The sequence below is a fragment of the Semicossyphus pulcher genome, unplaced genomic scaffold, assembly GCF_022749685.1.
Source record: "Semicossyphus pulcher isolate SPU_LCO1_2020_fin unplaced genomic scaffold, fSemPul1.0.p SCAF_13, whole genome shotgun sequence".
Classification (NCBI taxonomy): domain Eukaryota; kingdom Metazoa; phylum Chordata; class Actinopteri; order Labriformes; family Labridae; genus Semicossyphus; species Semicossyphus pulcher.
The window spans coordinates 18,240,533-18,254,458 of record NW_027211637.1 but is presented as its reverse complement, the minus strand read 5'-3'; the positions used below and the strand labels follow the sequence as shown (position 1 = coordinate 18,254,458).

The following is a 13,926-nucleotide window of genomic DNA, read 5'->3' as shown; positions in this document are numbered from 1 at the left end:
GCGAGCCTTTGATCTGCTCGACAGGAGATTCCTACAGTGTGAAATAGCCCCGGACAGATTTACTCAATGAAAGAGCACGCCTTAACCACTGTTATTACGCTCGTGTTTTTTTAAACATCACTGCTTGTTTCTGTCTCTTGTTCGGTCTTTGTCATTTGCTGCTTCCTTGCTAGGCTATGAACGTGCTTGTAAGTGTGCATAAATCTTTAAATTGTGGGTTTTTTGTCTTATTTACTGCAGGAGCTGTTGCATTCACTTGTAGTTGGAGTCAAAAAATGCGCTTCGTCTTGCAGTCGAAAGCAAAGGTAGAAGAAGAACAGATGTGGAGAGGTAGACATGAAATTTAGCAGGACAGCAAAGCAGCATATAGTCCTTAATCATAAGATCCATAAGAGTGCATGTGTGTATTCATAAATGTGAGACGCTGACTGACTCTTTCTAACTCTAACAGGCGAGAACTCTTGCTCTCTGTGCTCTGACAGTCTGACATTAGTATGTAAGGTTGGGCGTGTCTGTCTGAGCTGTCCAACATGTGTCAGAGTCCAGGTGGGGAGAGACAAAATGCAATTATCCCTGTGAAACACAACCCTCTCAACACAAACACTGTACACATGTGTACTAGCACTTACAGGGGCTGATGCTAATTTATTTAGCTGAGCTGCACTGTGGAGTTAAAAGTTGGAGGAAGGGGATGGGGACATTTCTTAAGTTAAGTTCTGAGTGGGAATTGTGAAGCGTTCAACAGAGGTGATGCTAAGCTAAGCAGCAGGTAGAGCGAGGCCAGGGCGACTGAGGTAGGAGCCGTCCTTGCTTGACCACCACATGGCACATTTACCACTTCTTGCAACCATAGAAATAACATCCTACATAGCTATTGCATCGCACTCAAAATACATTTTTTCCCCCACGTTTTTAAAGCATAGGGTTACAATTTTTCTTATGTTCCTCGGCCGTAAAATAATAGTCAGGTGCCCACAAGAACACTGAAACATGTTTTGCTTTTACTTAATTTTTCCTTCTGTTCCTGCTTTAATAGATCCTTTCCTTTTGTGTTTCCAATGTAAGCTATGAGAGACAAAATGTACAGTCCTGGTTTTGGCCTGTGCAAAAATATATTCCAAAGCTTTGCTGATGCATGCAATGAGGCTTCAGCCGTCTGAAGCAGTGTTCATTTTGGCAGCTATTTTAGATTTAGTCTTAGTCTTGGTCTTCAGAGTGAGACTAAGTGCTTATTAGTTTTAGTCCAGTTTTACTCAATAAAAAGTCATCACATTTTAGTCAAACCGTTTTCTCTCTTGAGAAAATATGACCCCCTCCTCCAGTCTCCCTCTTCTGTTTGTTTCAGGTCAAATTAACAGCAGATCATCCGCACAGTAAATGAACGATGTAGACACCACATCTAAACATTTACACACTATTCATCATCGCTGAAGCAGACAGCCGATGATCGCCCCGTTCTCTGTGAGCACACAGAGCCTGAAGCAGAAAGTTAACACAGAAAGTTCATGACCTCCTTTGTGATACCTGTTATCTCCAGCCGGGTTACCCAGTTACCGGAGTGAATTAGTTGTATTTTGACGGACAGATTAGACACACAGCGGGGGGGAGTATGCATTTTGAGTGTCTGACAGTCCACCACTAACATTTGAGTCCTGTCTCGTCTTGTTAACAAAAATGTTATTATCAACGATCTATTTTTAGCTCGCCAACGTCTCGTCTTCGTCATGGAAAAAGAATGTTGATGAACATTTTTCGTCGACATTTTTTAAAATTATTATTTATTTTTTTTAAGATTATTTTTTTGGATTTATTTATATGACAGCTGAAGATAGACAGGAAATGTTGGGAGTAGAGAGTGGGGGATGACATGTAACAAATGATCAGCAGACCGGGAGTCAAACCTGCGATCAGTGCGACGAGGGCTGTAGCCTCTGTACGTGCAGCGCCCCTTTCGTCGTTATTTTTGTTAACGAAAAAAACACTGGTCTGAAGTGAAGTGTTCCCTCGACTCCCTTAAATATAGCTCTGCAAGGAAACAAAGACAAAAAAGACTGTGCTAAAAAGCCTGCTATTAGCTTCAGCTGAACAACAGCTTAATGCACCTTTGCACAAAATGAGGGCTTTTGATTTTGTCCTCCATCTTTTCCATTTGAACCCATTAGGTAAGGATCTTTTCAAAAAGCCCATATGAACAGGTTAACTGATTACAGCAGGCAAAACTTGTTTAAAACTTCATAAGCGTGTGTGAGGATTGTTTCGAGACAGACTTAAAAAAATGTGAACGTGCCCTTTAAAGTTCGAACGCACTGCTGCTTTACTGTAGCATTGCTTGCCGTATTCTTTAGCCTCAAGTGTTTATGTGTTGAATCAAAAGCAAGAAGGAGTCCAAAATCAGCAACTCATATTTCAGCTTACATTTTATTATTCCAAAATACCGATATTATTCTACGGCATGAAACACTTTCCAGACTTTTCAGGTTAAATCTATGTTACCTTACCTCAAGTTCCCATAGGGTACCAACAGCGCCATGAATGTCCATTTCATGTCGAGCAACTATTTGGGTTGACTTCTCCTTCAACTATGTGAGCGGACCGAGACGGCTGTCACCTGTCATTACAGCAAACCGGGGTAGAGATGTGGGGTATGCTGCCTTAACAGAACCACTCAAAGATGTGGGGTAATGTGAGTGATGGTTTAAAGTCACATTCTGTGACCTGAGAAAGCTCCTACTAAACATCAGCACATGACCTTGCTTGGGAGGCCTGAATTCTTTCAGCCTTAAGCCGATACTATTCCCAGCACCTCCTGGAGAAAAGTTCACACACAGATACAAACACACATTTCATAGTGCGTATTTTATGAGTTTCTGGACGGCTGCAAACACTTTATGAAATCGCTTTTTCAGAGGTCATTTCAGGGCGAACTATCAGCATCTCTTTTTCTGTCCTGATATCAACATCACGTCATATTTTTATAGTTATCTGAGTTCATTGAAGAGTGACGACAAGTTTACATACAGTACAGTCCCAGCCACGCTCTATATCATCCTCAGCTATCATAACAACACATATTTAGCGAGCCAGTGCATCATAACCTTCTGCATAAATCCCACAGCCAGACTAAAGTAGAGTGCGAGCCTTCGCGCTGACAGTGTGCATGTCTCTATCAGTGCTTATTTAATGGGTACAGTGTGTCTCAGTTGTAAATACCAAAAAACTATGATCCGCTTTGTCAAAACTAATGAGGATTATTTACTCTCTATCAGCGGCCACAGCCAAACCTCTGTCTCTTTCTACGATGCTTATTTACGAGCGGCAGTATCTCCCTTTAAGTTTCACTGGCAGGAACCTTCCGAAGTGTCGTACGGAGCGCTCCAAGAGGCCGTAAAAGGTTTAAGACGGCTGCACAGGGAGAGTCGGTGGTTTTTGTCCAGTGAAAAACCTACATTTTTAAGGGGTTTAGCGCTCCAGAGGCTTTTTATAGTTGAGTGAAATATCAGGAATCGTTCCCGGCCCAGATATCTGAACTATTGTTCGCTTAAATGTGTGTGTTTCAGGTCTCCCTCTCCCATCAGCCTGTGTCATCGCATCTCTTTACCGCTCTCTTGTTTTAATGCCCCGCCACACATCCTACCTCTCCACCCTGAGGCTGCTCAGGTGGGTTATTCCCCTCTTACCTCTTTTCTGATTATTCCCGCTCCTCTCATTGCCTGCTGGCAGTGGGACCCCACAGCCTGTTTTACCTACCACATATGCACACACAGAGCTTATGGACGCAAAAAAACTCCCCTCAGTTTGATTTATGTTTTAAAAATTCTAGCTGTTTGGCGTCTTTTGTTTTGTTCCTTCAGCCCTTTTTTCTCACACTGACACACAGGTCAGACCGGTGCAGCGATCACCAGCAGACCACCGGGCATTGGGAAAGCCTCCCTCTTTATCCCCAGCGTATATCCTATGTGTCTCATGTCCTGAGGCTACACTGACCCCGGGAGCACCAAACAGACTCCCCGGCCAACAACATGATTGGTTCTTCCTGAGGCTGGACTTAAATAGCATTAAGCACCACGGTGCAGCTGCGCTAGCACAAACACACTCACTCCACTTGACATCAAACTCGACTTTGTCGCTCCGTCTCAGATCCTGTTTGTACACATCGGTTTAATAAAGACGAGTAAAATAGGTCACCGTGTCTATAATGTTGGAGCATGAGGCAAGAGAGAATAAAGCACAAAACAAAATCAGTTAACCCCTTGCCCGAGGAATAAATGAACGCATTGTTACCGCTGAATTGCCAGAGGCTCTAATGTTTGATGACCAAACAAAAAATCTTAGCTGACTGTGTAAATCTCTGCCTGAACCTGTCTACCCTCAAATACTTTGAGGCTCTGAATAGGAATTATTATCAGATTCTGTTGACACAAGTGTCCCGCGCGCTCACACACACACGTAGATACAGATTCATAGGCAAACACCGGTCCAGCATGCAGGGGCAGATACACACACCAACGCACCTATGTAAAGGTGAGCCTGTTTTTTCTTCAGATTGAGATCTGAAGGATCACATTTATTTTTTTAAGCGGTTGAAGTGGACCTGAGATGACCAAACCAAACCGTGTAACATCCAAAGCTGCGGCTTCATCTGTTTGGGGCACGCACACACACGCAGACTCTACTGCCCGGGCTATTAACATATCCGGCTCTCGTCCAAGAATCGGCATTGCTTTCAGTAATCAGTCATCAACCATCAGTATTATTCATGTGTGTTACAGCAGTTAAGATGGAATATATAAAATATGGATTGTAGTTTTTGATGTCTCTGTTCTATCCAGTGTCTTTGTTCAGTCTTGGCTTTTAGATCTAATTTTATACTGTAGAAACACCGAACAGGAAAAAAAAGATGCTTCCATGTCTCCCGTCTGGTTTGGTAGAAGGGCAAATCAGTTAAGAGAGGCAGCTGAACTATGGGCAATAAAAACCAGATGGAGAAACTGGGAGTCTGTGGCCAGTGAGCGAGAGGAAGCGACGAGTCGGGTCATGAGTGAGGACTGATGGGTCAGTGGAGCTGGGCTCATCTTGAGAAGACATCAAGGGGAGGGTGGAGCATTTATAGCACCCTGGAAAACAACGGAGCGATGACTGCTTTAAGGAGCACAGCAGGAGACATAAACAAAAATATGAAGAGGAAAAAGCAGGACAGTAAAGAAAACACGTATTATGAATGAAGATATGTGTCTGTGCAAATGTCGGCTTTCGCCAAGCGTCTGGCTCTCTGTCCGGCTTTTCCGGCTTTCCGGGAACAAGGTCCTGACTCCAACCCACACTGTATCTCCTGCATGGAAACTCTGCTCTGTTATAAAACACAAAAATGAATTATGAAATCATGTCCATCATTTCTTTTTTCCCAGAAGTGCACAGAGAGCAAAGAAATCACAAGAGAGTTTAATGTAGGATCTATAAAGTTGTCTCTGTAAGCGTAGCGGCGTACCACATTTCAAGGCACCCGGTCAAACCTTCAAAGCAAATGCCACCATGCCTCCCACCCTCCCTCCTGCACCCGCATGAGAGTGCACCACAGCTTGGCTAGCATCCACTCCCCTTTTTTTTTTTCTCTCCGAATGGGGGTGAGAGGCTGTTACCGTGTCAGTCGGCATGGCCTCTTATCAGACCATCAGGCTACCCTCAGATTCTCTTTCCAGATGGAGGTGAGATAGGGCCTCAGAGGCCCGGACCCCCGCAGACACTGAGAGCATGGAGGCCTCCCCTGATCTCCTACCTGATGGAGGTGCTTTAATGTGGGCTCGGGTTTCACTTCGTCTCCCCTGCCTGGCTGGGCCTGCGCTGGTGTCAGGATGCAGGCGCGTTCAGGGCTCTGCGGCCTGAGTTGTGATGGGCCCGCCGCCGCCGCTGCGCCACTTTGAGGTTTAGCTGCAGGTCAAGGTGCTGTTATGGGACACAAGTTCACCGGTGTCCATGTGCTATTCTTACGGTGGGAATATAGGTGCAATGGTGTGTGTACACACAGGAGAGGGGGAAAGAGAAGGAATCCTGTGATAAAAATGCTTAAAGGAGTAAATGATTGAGATTAGTCTGCGCATTAAGAGAGACAGATCAAGAGACGAGGAGTGAGGAGAGAGGAATTCGGGGGGGAGAGAGGAATCCACGCACCTTTTATTGTTGTTGCGCAAACTTGTATTTAAGACCTGCATGAACACTTAACCTTTTATTAACATAGTTTCTTTTCCACCTGAGGGCTTTTAAGATATAAATGAATATTTGAACAAGTCCCACCAATTACACTTTTTCAACCTTCCTCTCTAATGCCTGCGCCTTTGCATGAACTTAAGCATTTAAGTACCTGTTCTGCTTGTCATGCACGCAAACATGCAGTATGTGAGTGTGTGCGAAGTAAGTCGAAACTAGCTCCGCATCAGGAGCGGGTCCTGCAGATTCCACCCGTATCATTTGAACATTGGCACACCTTGGCCGGACTCAGGAAACCATTCCACAGAGAGCCCTCCATCATTCCTCACAGGATTAGAGACAAAAAAAAAAAGAGAGAAAGAGGGGGAGAGGAAAAACGGAGGGATTGATCTTTTACTTTCTGTAGCTGGCGGAGTCTTAACTATAATTTAGCTGAAATAATAAAAGTCTTGAAATTGCTACCAGTGTCTCCTTCTGTCTTTCCCCCGCTCTGTCTCCGTTCATCTCAAACCAGATGTCAGTTTGAGGATGTACGAGGAGTCGACGCACGCTCGCGAAGAAGCGCTGGAACGAGAGAAAAGCTCAGAATCGGCAAACACTGTCCGACTCGCTTACAGATGCACGCTGCCTCTCTATGGGAGTTTAATGAGTTTGATACATGAGATGTTCTTCCTTTTTTTTTTTTTCATCAACAGTCAACTCCACCTAGTGGTGTTTGGACTGAACAGATTTCTGGCTGCAGGGAAGAGCAAACTGTAATGAGGGAAACATTACACCAGCAGTTGTTTATCTGCACAGAGTCTCCCTTGCCTGAGATCGCTGGAGAAGGGAGGATCAATACTGAGGTTTTGGACATGAATCCCTCAAAAGCTCCAAATGGTGCATATAATGTTGCCTCTGAGATCTGGCTCTGTTCCTTTGGTAGCATACTCTGTCCGTTGCTAAAGAGCCGTCTCAGACTGTGTTAGTAGGTCTCCTCAGCACCTCTCGGCCTGGCATCTGTGAGACTTGCTCACACTTGCTTTCACCCAGCATGTGTTTGCTCAGATGAAGGAAATTATGTAATTAGCCTTTGAGGGATTGTTTTCTTTCACTCTTTACCCCCCTCTCTCCCGCTCTCTGCCTTTACCCCTCTGTCTGTCTGTCTTTCCCTCCCTCGTCTTTTTCTCTTTTCAGTCCTCTGACAGCAGGAGATGGTTGCAATTGAATTCGAGCCACACCCTCGCTCACCTCATTCATTAATTGCCGACACCATCAGTGGAAGAAAATGAGCACTTGTCATCTCGAGCTGTTGAAGAGCAGCTTTGTTTGACATCAAAGGCGGAGTTGTGAAAGGTGTATGAGGGAGTGGAAATGGAAGCTTGTGGGCGTGCGGGGGGTTGTGTCGGGCTGGGTTGTGTGCAGGGAGATGGGTGCAGGGGTACACACGGGCAGGATCGGGGCGGGGGGGGGGGGCGGAGGAAAACCTGGCATTTTGCTCTCTAATTCCAGCCGGCCTGGAGGCCTGGAGCGCTAAGAAGGGCCTCACTGTTGCTCTCTGGATCAGCCAGGTATTGCTTACATAAAAAGCAAGTGAAAACAGCTGTAGGGATAATTAGCTTGATTCTCCATTACATGCCATGAGGGCCAATAACTAAAAAATGGAGTTTTGTTTGGGTTAGAGCTGCAGCCCCAACCAGGAGGAAGTTGTAAAAGTCAGGCAGAAAAAAAGAAAGCGAGAGGGGAAAAAAGGAAAAATGTGGGGAAGAAAGAGGGAGCTCTTGAAGCAATTGTTGCAGCGAAGATGTTCTCGCTTCCTGGGATGGCTTGATGGATAACATCTTTTTACTGGTTTTAGATGGCTTCGGTTTCAAAATGATTGGATGGGACATGTGCACACAACTTTTTTTTAACATAATCTGAGTTTATAGCTCATGGGAAAGTGTGACCTCAGAGTAATGAATTAAAACTGGACAAAAAATGTTATCGCATCTGCTGTAATGGATAACCTCAGACACTGCCTTGCTATGAAGCATTGGAGAAGCTTAACGAGCACATTTAACCAGATATCCACTGACTGCACTCAATAATTCAGACGTGTGATTTCTTTCTTTTGCAAGGCATTTTGTCTCGTCTGACCTTTTCCAAAGAAAAATAGACCCTCTTATCACCAGCCTAATATGTTCTGTAGTCACATTGTAGGCCTGCATCAGCAAAATATCAGTTTAGACCAAACAGCGAGAAAACCAGCCCTGCTGCTAGTCGTCCCTTACCGTAAAAAGGAGTGTATAAGACACGTAAAAAGTGGGCTGCATCCTATAAACCAGTGCGCCCAATATACCAGCATAAAATGCAGAGAAATACTTAAGTGTTTTACGGTATTTTACCCAGACAACGGCGCTATAATCTAGCTAAGGCTACGTCACAGACATGCACAGTCATGATCGCCAGTGCAGCCGCCATCCTCACTACAATCAACGTTACCATAGGCCGAGCTCAACTACCGCGCGGGTAGCTAGCAGGATTGCAAACCCGACATGGCGACAACAGATGGTAGGCTGTAATTTGTTTCAAGTGAAAATAAATGTATATAGGGTTGAAAACAACAGACTACCTCTTGTGTTCTAGTGCGACTTATATTCCAGATTTTACGGTACTTCTCTCTGTGTTTCAGTCCATTATATGCCCCTTCATACAACATAATGGCTTGTTCTACATCTCTCCTTTGGTAAAGCGAGGTGAGGCGAGGTCGGGGGAGGGGGGGTAGTTGGGTGTGTGGTGTACCAATCTTTGTACTGGTAATTTAATTTGCCGTGTTTCTCTTTTTTCTGTAGGAGTGAAAGGACACCAACCACAGGGTAATTCCAAGTGAAAGAGCAGCACTTTAACATTGGTGGTCCCCAAACTCTGCAAGGATCCGTTTAACAGGCAGTTTATATTAGTAGCACTTAAAGACAAGAAGGGGTTCGGCCGCTCACATCCAGACTCTCAGGCTCGACATCCGATCCTCTCGAGTAAGATGGTCGGACAGAAAGACAAGGCTTGTATGTTGTGGTAGAAAAACACAGGTGGACTAACAAAATAGACACCTTACAGAACCGTTTAGATCATCTATCCGCTTTGACATGGTACATTGTGTATGCACATATACAGTACTGGTCGCAAAATAAGCATATTTGATTAACATAGGGGGATCAAGCAGTGTGGATGGCTTCTCACCTCAATTAGACCTCTGTTTCTGCAGAGGGCATTTGCCAATTTTGATAAGTCAATCATTTTCCTGTCTCCAGACGCCGGCTAAAACTATATTAATATGAGAACGTGTTCACCCTGTCCAGGCCCACCATCAAGCACTCTGAGAGCGGAGGAGTGGGGAGGAGGATGAGGGTTACGGAGGGAGTGGAAGATAGGAATGGCTGATTGGAGTTGGAAGGAGATGATGGCTGAGTGCTGCAAGAGGGAGAGGGAATTTTTATTTTGAAATTGAAGCTTTGCATTCATATGGAGTGAGTGTCAAGTGTTAAAGGGCCAGTTTGCCATCAACATCCGGCCTTTCATGCTGTTAGGGGGGGCTAATGCCATTGTGGTAGGGAAAAAATGCAATTTCACTCCGCTTCTCCAATGGGCCCTGGAAAACCTCCACCAGACTACGTAAAACGAGTCATCTGGCGGAGGCCAGGAAGCTCGCTAAACTACACTTCCTCAATCTAGGACACCCGCCTCTGATGTCATGTCTCGTTCAAAATCGTCAGGTTTGAAATGTAGACTGCAGACCTGAAGATTTTTTAAACAGTCCACCGGTATGTTCTCGTCGTATTTCGGGTTCTGTACCGCTCTGAGCCATTGCCTGCAGCGATCAATGTCCTTGACTGGCAAACTGTCGTATTTCACTCCAGCGTCTCTCGCTGGGCTGTTCCTTTCAGAGGGAGGGGCGCAATGCACGCTGGGTGTTGTAGGAATGTAGAATGGGCGAAACCACGAGCTGTTTCTCCACTGCTTTGGCGGCAATTTCAAATATTATTGCTTCTATCGATTACAGAGAACACCAGCTTTGACTGACAGTGGCCAGGGGCGAATTTCTCCTTTAAAGTTTTATCAGTAGCCGTCGCTGTGAAGATTCTGTTCGGATATAACAGTGCGATCTATCACATCCCTACACACACAGTCTTAATGCAGCGAAACTGCTGCACATGGCCAGTGTCTGTCTGATAAATGACATCTCCATGTGTGTTTACGACTTTGTGTCAAATGTCCTCTCTTGTGCGTTGCTGGCTAAAAAATTATAAGCAGGAATTTTATATCAAACATCGTTCCAACGCTGGAAAGATATCAACTGGAACGAGTCATCTAAAGGAACTGTCAGCACAGAGGGGTTTAATTTCAGTTGTTTTCAATCATATTCAACTTATTTCAACATTTTATTTTAATCAGATACAGAAGCAGTGGCCATCAAGTGCTACAACTCGTTAAAGTCTTCTCTTTGTGCTCTGCTGTGTGTGCAGCTGGGGGGATTTTTTTTTGCTGTCTTTAGCAGCTGATGATGCAGAAAATTGCGGACAACGACCTTTGGGCTGAAACGGCTTTAAGCAGCCTTTAGGAGCCATATGAGCTCACTAAATTATCCGGAGTGCGGCTGTTGCATTCTGGGTTAATACAATGTGCTTTGCTTTGTCACATGTTTCTAAAGCGGGCGTAATCATGACCACTAATACACGACTTACTCTGCAGAACATAAAATTCCATCTGATTTTAACTCTGTCACAACACACTGACATGTCAAATAATCATAGGCCGATAAGCGTACACACATTCACGGCCGCGTAAAGCGACACACACTTCCTCATTAACAAGGCGAATGCAGGCGTCACACGTGAGTTTGTGTGGTGAATGCGTCTGTTGTGTGGAGGCAGTGAGGTGTTGACAGAGAAGAAAGAGGAGCGGCCTTCAAACACATCCACGGGCAGGTCATGCTCTCCATTATGCCCAGCCGGGGGCCATATTTGTTGATTCTCTGGCCCTCGAATCATTAATTTAAGTGCAGACGACGGCGAAGAAACCTGAGAATGGCGTCCGAAACACACATGCACAACACAAACGTGCTCTTGCGCAGACACACATGCACGTACACACGCCCTGTGTTGCATAACAAATGATGGCACTATAATTGCTGCGCGTGTTTATTTACTCCTGGCTGTAATGGATGGTCCCTCTCTGCGTGGCAGCCAATCAGAGTGAGGCAGGAAGAGTGCACAACTGGGCATACCAATTTGACATTTGTCTTTATACACAACACTCTCACATGTGAGATGCTACCATGCATGGAGTACTGATCGTACTTTTGTGCAGATGGATGTACCTGCGCACGCCTCTCAGCCTCACATTCAATGTTTTTATTTAACTTCTCTCTGTGCACCTCTCTGAGTGACTGATGATAACGTCCTCCGTGATTGGTAGTTATTTCGGGGCCTGTTTGCTCAGCCAATGAGGCGCCCCCAGCGAGCTAGACATACATCATTGTTCCTTTTTTTCCCCCTAACCTAACCCTCAGGAAAGAAGTGAGTTGTTGCTGACTGCTGTGCGGCCTGAATAACAGACACATTCCGATAGACTTTTTTTTTTCTTTTCGTTTTATTAATGAGCACTTGATGTTTGGGCTGCTGCCAACTGCATTTAGGGCATTCTTAAGGAGCTCTGGAGGCTCGCCAGACAGCTAGAGGAAGAAAACGGTCAACCTAAGGCTAAGAAAAACTAAATATGTACAATAGACCTGAGAGTCTGAGCCCTCCGTGTCCATTACTGAGAAATGTAATCGTATGATGTAACCTTTCAGGAGATGACGGAGGAAATTAAAAACAACTTAAGATCCTTGGCTAAATGATGCATCCTCATATCCTTGTGTGGAGTTTAGCATTTGTTTTTCATTCTTTGCGGTTGATTCTCTTTTTTTTCTCAATGTTTCTTTCCACAGCTGCTCGTCGAGCCAGGTACCAAGAGGTTCAAGAGCTTCGAATGCAGGCAAACAAAGTCACCAAGCCCAAACTTCCCCGCCATCAGATATAAAGAGATATACACAACCTCCAGAAGCCAGCATTTCAATGTAATGTGGACAAGTTCAGCCGGTCACAAGTTCTCCATCTTACCGATGAATGTCTCCTTCACTGACAAACGCAATGGCCCACTGAGTACTTAAGCCCGTTGTGGGTGAATGTCCCTCAGCAGAGCATCAGTCATCAGCGTGGAGCTTCAAGGTATTGGCAAGCGGTCCACTGCCTTCATTTCCCTGCCTGTTTTCAATAGACTGGGAGCTGGATTCATTTACAGAACTGCGGTGCTACAGAGTTCTGGCTTCATATCAAGCGACAATCACTCCACCGCTGTCGACTACCAGTGTGGCTAAGCTGAGCCAGTGGAACTAACCGTAAACCCATGCCAATCCTGGACCGGTTTATGATGGCATGAATGTGTTTACATCTGCAGCTAAATAGCGAACTTCTGTAAATATCACAACATGGACCTCAAAATCTGCAATCCACAGAGACCTTCTCAATGTACCGTGCCAAAGGAGACAACCCTGTCTGCTGAAACAAATTACTGCAATGGGACTGTGTCTGAATTGTTTGGACTACTCAGTCAACTGACGATCTCCCAATTTCAGCGGAGAGATCAACAAGAAAAGTGAATTTGGGCTTTAAGATGCCCGACACAAAAACAGTTTGAGGCTCAGCTTACATCCTCTCTAAAAAATCAGGACCTTTATTAACAGGGAAGGAAACTCCGCTGACCTCAGCTCAGCCAGCTTACTGTAAGAAGAGTCTGTTTATACGTTTCTCCTTGTGTTCTTTTAGCCTGCTGTGCATTTGTTTAATGAACCGATATCATGTTCTGTTTGCTTTTCTACTTCCGAAACAGTCTGAGTGCCACTCTTCTTCTTTTTTTTCAGCTGTGTGTGACTTCTTACGCTGATGATGATGTATTACTTGGTTGTCTTTTTATTGTTCCTGTGAATCTGAGTGGCTCATCTGTTTATAATGAAGTGACTTGCATTTTAAAGCACTGTGTCATGACTTTTTTTCACTGTACTGGAGGCGATGACACTGAGGTACAGTATTGTGTTTATATTCAACAGTATAGCAGTGTTTCCATTGGCCCTTACCTTACATGTACAGTTTTTTGTACAGTGTGTGTGCATGTGTGTGTGGTTTCATGCCGCTCTCATGACTGCGGGGTTAACAGCCTTGACTTGTTCCACAGTGTTTCGCAGCGGTCAGCTCGTTTCTGTTTGAATAAAAGTTGTTTTCACGAGAACTGCAACATGTGTTTTATCAGAAAGACAATAATGTCAACATTGACATCGGCGCTGTTATTGGTAAATTTGAGCGCAACAATGGGTATTTCTTACAAGATTAAAGTTTCACGGCCACTAATGGCAACTACAACAATAGACTCTTGCACTGCCTAAGAAAGAATTCTCCCCAGTTTTCATGGTCTACCAATTCTCTCTCTCTTTCTCTCATAAACTCAGCCAGATGTTGCCCAGTTTTTCTTCCTAAGGGAACGTGGGGGGGATCGAGGCGGAGGAGGAGGAGGAGGGAGGCGTAGTGAGGGGATCAGAAATGTGGCTGAGCATGTTTTAAGTGCTCTTTGACGCAGTCGCAGCCTCCAGCATCCACCATGGTAACATTAGCTGGGAATGGACCTCTTGCACGATTTGCAGGCACTTCACACTCAATTCTGCCACAGGTATTT

The 13,926-nt window shown here is 44.9% G+C and overlaps 1 protein-coding gene across 1 annotated transcript in view; it reads left to right on the top strand.

The window, feature by feature from the left end:
* LOC138590158 (ERC protein 2-like) overlaps positions 1-13,479 on the top strand; it is a 156,533-nt gene extending 143,054 nt beyond the window's left edge. The window contains exon 21 of the mRNA XM_069660734.1: positions 12,149-13,479. The gene's annotated coding sequence lies outside the window, so the exon portion shown is untranslated. The remainder of the gene's footprint in view (positions 1-12,148) is intronic.
* The last annotated feature ends 447 nt before the right edge of the window (positions 13,480-13,926 follow it).